We start from the raw sequence: 8,127 nt of genomic DNA, 5'->3' as shown, positions 1-8,127 counted from the left end.
GTCCTTCAGGGGCACAGTTTCCCCATTCAGGACCAGGGAATCCTCCACACCTGCCCACCTCCTGTCCCCCAGAAACAGTACTTCTGTCTTGTCAGGATTCAATCTCAATCTGTTTGCCGCCATCATATGGTGCACTTGTTAGCACGGCGGAGTTGAGATCCCATTCCCCCCAAACTTGCTGAGTTCACTGGGATGGAAGGTGGAGGAAGGCCGAGACCTGGGATCCTCTGTGCAATCCCATTTAACTTGTCTTCATTTCTTGGAAAGTGTTCAGAAATGCAGCCAAGCTATCTCTTCCCAGAAAGGACCATAGATGGCACACCAGCTGGAACCAATACCAATGCACATCTGTGCACTGGTAAAACACTCTTCAAAAGGAATCCGTATGCCAGAAAGGCAATCTGATCTTTCCTCACTGGTTCCTTATTGAGCAGATGCCTGTAGATTTGCTTCTCGGCAGGGGCGGAGGAAAGGGGGTGCAGTGGATGCGGGCTGTTACGATATTCCGTTCCACCTTAACAGATATGTGGAGCTGTTGTATGTCACATGTCTGTTTACATTCCAGCACAGCTTGCTGGGAACTTCCGTTGTGTGTATAGCTTTTGCTTATGCTGCTTGCTTGGACACGAAGGGGAGAAGACATGTTTTCCCCTTTGTTCTGATGCTGAATAAAATGCCTGTAAATAAACCTAGACAGCATCTTAAAAAGTAGAGACATCACCTTGCCAACAAAGGCCCGTATAGTAAAAGCTATGGTTTTCTCAGTAGTGATGTATGGAAGTGAAAGCTGGACCATAAAGAAGGCTGATCGCCAAAGAATTGATGCTTTTGAATTATGGTGCTGGAGGAGACTCTTGAGAGTCCCATGGACTGCAAGAAGATCAAACCTATCCATTCTGAAGGAAATCAGCCCTGAGTGCTCACTGGAAGGACAGATCGTGAAGCTGAGGCTCCAATACATTGGCCACCTCATGAGAAGAGAAGACTCCCTGGAAAAGACCCTGATGTTGGGAAAGATGGAGGGCACAAGGAGAAGGGGACGACAGAGGACGAGGTGGTTGGACAGTGTTCTCGAAGCTACCAGCATGAGTTTGACCAAACTGCGGGTGGCAGTGGAAGACAGAAGTGCCTGGCGTGCTCTGGTCCATGGGGTCACGAAGAGTCGGACACGACTAAACGACTAAACAACAACAACAACAAATATGCTCTACACAGCCTCTATCTGCCCTTCTGTTGTGAAGAGTTCTTATCTCTGATGGCTTCTGTGCTCAGCTTCTGAAGCTTGAGTCGCAGTTACATGCTGATCCAAGGAGATCACACGGGTGCCGGCCGGTGGGCTGGAGCCAGCTGGGGGCCTGCCAATTGCCCCCGTTTCCTTGGACGCATCCTTATTGAGCAGCTGCCTGTAGATTTGTTTTTCGGCAGGGGCGGAGGAAAGAGGGTGCGGTGGGTGCGGGCCGCTCCGGGTGTCACCACTGAGGGGGTGACAAAATGCCAGGTGGCACTCACCACAGGGCCTTCAGTGCTCCTGAGCCATGCGTCTCTCCTGGGAGAGACGCGGTGGCTTGAGCGCGCGCAGGCTCCATGCTGCCCCAATGGTTTGCCCGCTGCCTCCTCTCTAGCTGTAGGGCGGCTGAGTGGGAGGAGGCAGGCAGACTCTGGAGGCCCCACGGTGCCTCACCCCGCCTCTGCCCCCCATGGGCGGCTTTCTCAGGCTTTACTGCCTTCCTGCTTCTTCTCCTGATTAGCTTTAGATCTTCCATTTGTTCACTTCCTGGTGAACCTGTGAAGCTGCTACTCAGAATGACTTTGTTTGCCAGGACTAATAAACTTTAAGTTTCTTTATTCTGTCATCTAGCAATCTTACCAGACTATATTTTTAAAAATATTTTTTATTGCTCAATTTCCACATAACAAATTATCAAACCATATAATCACCGACATAATTTCCCCCCTTATTTCTCTCCCACCCTCCCCCCAAGACTTCCCTCGGCTGCTCTCCCTGATTTCGCTGCACATATTTTCTCTGCATATTATAAAATTGTATATACCCTTACATATCTGTCCATCATGTTATCAACAATAAATTTGTGTATGTTTATTCAAACCCTGCCAAGGAGTCCAGTTCATTTTGTTGTATTTTTAAATAATTTGTGAAAAGTTCCCATTTCTCCTTGAAGTCACAGTTGTCCTTGTCTCGCAACTTGTATGTCAATTTAGCCAGTTCTGCATAGTTCGTCAATTTCTCTTGCCACTGTTCTTTCGTCGGGGATTCCTCATTCTTCCATCCTTGTGCTATCAAGACTCTTGCCGCTGTTGTAGCACACACAAATAGGTTTCTTATTTTCCTTGGCAGGTCTTGTCCAACAATCCCTAACAAAAATGCTTCTGGTTTTTTTTGCAAATGTCATTTTAAACATTTTCTTCAATTCATTGTATATCATTTCCCAATTTTTTTTAACTTCTCTACATTCCCACCACATATGATAAAAAAATTTATTTCTGCATTCCAATGCTGGTGTTTGTCCACAGACAGCTTTTCCGGGTCATGTGCCCAGCATGACTAAACCGCTTCTGGCACAACGGAACACCGTGATGGAAGCCAGAGTGCATGGAAACGCCGTTTACCTTCCCGCCGGAGCAGTACCTATTTATCTACTTGCACTGGTGTGCTTTTGAACTGCTAGGTTGGCAGGAGCTGGGACAGAGCAACGGGAGCTCACCCTGTTGCGGGGATTCGAACCACTGACCTTCTGACTGGCAAGCCCAAGAGGTTCAGTGGTTTAGACCACAGTGCCACCCGCGTCCCAGAATCTATATATATACCAGACTACAACACACCAAAGGGAACAGAGGTGCAGCAGCTGCCAGGGGTATAGGAAGGGGGAGGTCTGCCCCAGATGTCATCCATGAGGGGGGTGACGAAATGGCACACCGTGGGGGGCGGCACTTACCACGGGGCCTGGCCTGCAGAGCACCCGAGCCACATGCCTCTCTTGGGAGTGACGTGGTGGCTCGGGGCCCCTGCACTGCCCGAAATGGCAGATTGGGTCTTGCGTCCACCAGGCGGACACCATGGGCAGCTCACTGCACCACCCCTGGGGCAGATAGCTGCTGTGCCCCCATGGGTGGCTTTCCCGGCCCCCATGGGTGGATTGCCCTCCCCCATGGGCAGCTGCTCTGCCCCTGTTGCCCCGGGTGCCCGAGCAGCTAGCTACGCCCCAGCAGCTGCCTTAATTTCGTTGTTCTGTATGGGACAATGACAATAAAGATTATCGTATCGTATAGTATCATAGCTACCTGGATCTCAGCATTTCCTTCTCTGGACTTTAATCTCCGAATATCCTCCAGAAATCGTGAGCCATCAAATACATGTCAGCCCACATCTTTTGTCCACTCCATTAAGGTATTATTGATGGCTGGCACCTACCCTTTATAAAAGAAGTTTAGAAAATTCATCTCAACCTCAAACTCCATTGACAGGATTTGCTTTTGTTTTGCAAAGGTCTGCTTATTGCATTTTCAGTGAGTCATTTCAAAGGATTTCTTTTCTGTATTCGCACTTGCTTCTTGGTTTGCTTGGTGCAAAAAACAAGAAAACAAAAAAAAGCACACACTCCGCAAATCATTTTCTCCAGGGATTTCATAGAGAAGATTGTATTAAGAAGTTTTGCATCCCATTATCTTTGTCGGCTGGCTGGGGCTGCGATGGAGAATCAGAATTGCTATTGATTGATTTGTTAACAAGTCAAGTTGGTATTGTTTTTCAAACTTACATGAACTGACTTCCAACAATGGAGAGTGGAGGAAAGAGATATTGCCCACCCCCCCATCTTTAAAAACCGATGGATATTAGATGCAGCTCTTCTTGGTAGGGGGGTCCACTGAAATTACAAACTCCTTCCACTTCAGGGATGGGACCTGTGATCCCATCAGGGATATTCAGGGATATTGGACCTGTAGCGCTGCCATTGGACTCTAACTCTCATCGCCAGTATGCTGATGGTGCTCAGTTCTATTTTATTTTACTACATTGGGAAAGAAGGAGGTTTGCCATGCAGAGATATGTAAAATCTTCACGTCCTGAAATCCCTTCCCCATCCCCCCCCCCAACATGGGGGGGTGGACCTTAACATCCTCTGCACCTTTACTATCGCTGTGCCATGCCTCCCACCCGACCTCTGGTAATTCTGCTATCCTTTCATACGTCAGCCTTTTCTTCTTCCCTGACCTAGAATCTTAAAATCCCTTTTGTCGAGTCTTCCTCTTCAATGCATGAAAGGTCTACAGCAATATTCAGGTTTCGCAATGAGGAACAGCCCTACTGGGAGAACATCAGTAAACCTCTGAGCTAAAACTGGCGTGCTTTGAGGGGTTCGCTGGCTGGTGCTGGCAACTCACAGGAACAGTTCCCTGCAGGTCTAATTATTTTTACTAGATGAAGTCCCATTGCAACGAATAAGAAGCTTATTCTACATCAGGGCTCCCCCCCCCTCCTTTTCATGAGTCTAAGACCCAGGAAAAATGCACAAAATGGTGCAAAAAGATATAGCACAGGAACAATAGCAAAGTCGCAGAGGGGTCTTAAAAAGGAGGATTTTGCTGTGCTGGTACTCAGTTCAGGCTGTGTGTGTGTGTGTAACATTTGCATTTGCCTTGTCTCTCAACCCTTATGTTATTAGGCTTTGACTGGGGAAAATAAACCAGCATCAAGATTAGGTATGCAAAAGAGAATTACCATTTATCCCTGAGAGCCACTTGAATTTCCGTTCTCTCACCTTGGTTGTAAACAAAGGTTGCCCAAGCCTACACTGTTGCCCAAGGAGACCTGCTATTTAAGATTTTGTTCTATATTAGGAGAATAAAGCATGACATCCAAAAGTGTACTATATTTTGGAAAGTGGTTTGTCTATCTGTCCTCCTGCCAGTTCTCTAAAGGTTTGTCCGCCTCTGGAGATATTGTCACCGAACTATACACAAGGGTTCCTGCAGTGGGGGTGACAGGCATTGTCAACCTTTTAGACATCAGGCACCATCTTTAATCAAGATGGCAAACCAAAATATGGCATTGGCATGACTTCACCTGAATTTTGCTTTGATGAGGCCAAACTCATAAATTACACTGTACATTTTAAAAACCACAATATTTTCGGTTTCTGCAAATTCCCAGGCAGTACCAGTCACTTCCTACCAGCATAGAATGGTTTCATGGTGATATGAAGCCTTTGCGTGTCTACTAAGAAGCAGGTGTCAACTGAGCTCAATGGAACTGACTCCCTGTAGGTATATATGCGGTGAAGGTCCTGTGTGAGTGTCTGGAGGCAGTTGGAGGATGGATGGCGGCTAACAGATTGAGGTTGAATCCTGACAAGACAGAAGTACTGTTTTGGGGGGACAGGCTGGTGTGGAGGACTCCCTGGTCCTGAATGGGGTAACTGTGCCCTTGAAGGACCAGGTGCGCAGCCTGGGAGTCATTTTGGACAGCTGTCCATGGAGGCACAATTCTGTGTCCAGGGCAGCTGTCTACCAGCTCCATCTGGTACGCATGCTCTGGTTTTCTCTCGCTTGGACCACTGCAATGTGGTCTATGTGGTCTTTGAAGGTGACCCAGAAAGTACAACTAATACAGAATGCGGCAGCTAGACTGGTGACTGGGAGCAACCGCCGAGACTACATAACACAGGTCTTGAAAGATCTACATTGGTTCCCAGTATGTTTCCGAGCACAATTCAAAGTGCTGCTGCTGACCTTTAAAGCCCTAAACAGCCTCGGCCCAGTATACCTGAAGGAGCGTCTCCACCCCCATCGTTCAGCCTGGACACTGAGGTCCAGTGCCGAGGGCCTTCTGGTGGTTCCCTCACTGTGAGAATCCAAGTTACAGGGAACCAGGCAGAGGGCCTTCTCGGTAGTGGCGCCTGCCCTGTGGAACGCCCTCCCACCAGATGTCAAAGAGAAGAACAACTACCAGACTTTTAGAAGGCACTCCTGTTTAGGGAAGCTTTTAATGTTTCATGCATTACTGTATTTTAATATTTTGTTGGAAGCCGCCCATAGATATCTCTTTGCCAGTGACATCTGTAGAGGATATATAGGGAGGTTCTTTCTTCTACCTATTGTGTTATTGCACGAGGGCTCAACCTGGTGTACGCTGGCTGCTTTGGACTACAACTTCAATCATCCACAGTCAGCATGGGCAATGGCCATGGACGATGGGTATTGTAGTCTGTAGCATCTGAAGAGTACCGCACGGGCTACCTCTATGCTCTTGAAAGGTGATGTTTCATCCTTTCAGTGTTGTAATATAAGTCTTTCGGCGACCAGCAGAGATTATGGTTTCCATCGTGAGGTTCCCACAGCACGAAGAGACATAACCCAGCCATGGGTTTCTGTTGCTGTGTGAAATGTCCTCTAGGCTGGCCAGAGGCAGCAAACAGCTGAAACAAAAACTATCAGCCCAATGTGCCAAGGGAGTGTTTGGAAGACATGTGGAGATGTCGATTGGCATCGTTTCCATGGGCACCCTATGGTCTCTGTTGCAAAGCACCGCACTCCCGGTGCTTCTCCGCACAATAATTAATTCATTGATTTACAAATAGGCTGTGTAACCCACCAGGGTGCATTTGAGAAACTGGGAAACCATTACAGTCTAATGGCTTTCCACCCCTCCAAACCTGTTAAGTGTGCAAGCGCTGGAGGCAGCGCCACTTGAGTCTGTCAATCAATAATTCAAAGAAGGCAAAGAAACTGGCCCTGGGAAGAGGGGGAGAAGAAGAAGAAGCTAAATCAGGGAAAGTGCAGAGAAGGGAGTTTCTGTTATCTATGGGAACCTCTTAGTCTTCGCTGGGATCCCGGATCGTGAGAAAATATCTGCAGGCAGACCCTGGTCGATACCAAAAGGGAGGCAAATTGATTTCTGGGATACCTAAGGGCTTCTCCAGATGCAATTAGACACCTTATCAAAGTTCTCAAGTAAAACCAGAGATTACCTTGAGCAGGAAAACAAAGCTTGCGGCGAATTTCAATCCAGACGGCCCTGTTTTAGGAGCTCACCAATCAGCTGTTGGGTTGCAGTTTCTTTCTCTTTGGTTTGTGAGGCTTGGGGTGCTGTAAACTTCCAGTGATACTCTGTGAATGAAAGTGGTTGTTTGCTATTGAGAGGCCTTAATAAGAGGAAAAACTCTCTTCTTCCTGTCCTTTTTCCAACCCGCACTCTTCTGTTTCATAGAATTGAAAAGCTGGAAGCGACTCTGAAGGTCATCTAGTCCTTCCATCCAGTGGCGGTGGTCGTGGATGAGTCCAGTCAATTTCTGTGTCTTTCCATTTTTCCATTTTTCTTTCTCTCTTGTTTTTGAAATCTTAAGTTCATCTCTAAGTTCTACCTCTCTTTTAATTCAGAACCAGTGAAGGCGGTGAAGGTCCTGTGTGAGTGCCTGGAGGCGGTTGGTGGATGGATGGCGGCTAACAGATTGAGGCTGAATCCAGACAAGACAGAAGTACTGTTTTGGGGGGACAGGAGGCGGGTGGGTGTGGAGGACTCCTTGGTCCTGAATGGGGTAACTGTGCCCCTGAAGGACCCGGTGTGCAGCCTGGGAGTCATTTTGGACTCGCAGCTGTACATGGAGGTGCAAGTCAATTCTGTGTCCAGGGCAGGTGTCTACCAGCTTCACTTGGTATGCAAGCTGAGACCCTATCTATCCACGGACTGCCTTGCCAGAGTGGTGCATGCTCTGGTTATCTCTCGCTTGGACTACTGCAATGCGCTCTACGTGGGGCTACCTTTGAAGGTGACCCGGAAACTACAACTAATCCAGAATGCGGCAGCTAGACTGGTGACTGCGAGCGGCCACTGGGACCACATAGCACCTGTCCTGAGAGATCTGCATTGGATCCCAGTACATTTCCGAGCACAATTCAAAGTGTTGGTGCTGACCTTTAAAGCCCTAAACGGCCTCGGTCCTGTATACCTGAAGGAGCGTCTCCACTTCCATCATTCAGCCCGGACACTGAGATCCAGCACCGAGGGCCTTCTGGCGGTTCCCTCATTGCAAGAAGTGAGGTTACAGGGAACCAGACACAGGACCTTCTCGGTAGTGGCGCCCGCCCTGTGGAATGCCCTCCCTTCAGATG

General features: G+C 48.2%; 1 long non-coding RNA gene across 1 annotated transcript; it reads right to left on the bottom strand.

Moving 5' to 3' along the window:
• Nucleotides 1-302: 302 nt before the first annotated feature.
• Nucleotides 303-7,136, bottom strand: LOC310678046. Its single transcript, XR_014511582.1, has 3 exons — nt 6,987-7,136; nt 3,301-3,431; nt 303-677 (listed from the first exon to the last, which is right to left on the bottom strand). It is a non-coding gene; the product is annotated as an uncharacterized lncRNA (long non-coding RNA).
• Between the last annotated feature and the right edge of the window lie 991 nt (nt 7,137-8,127).

Source organism: Podarcis tiliguerta, assembly GCF_965153285.1.
Source record: "Podarcis tiliguerta genome assembly, chromosome: 1".
NCBI lineage: Eukaryota > Metazoa > Chordata > Lepidosauria > Squamata > Lacertidae > Podarcis > Podarcis tiliguerta.
Note: the sequence above shows the minus strand (reverse complement) of the source record. Positions and strands in the feature narration are given on the sequence as shown.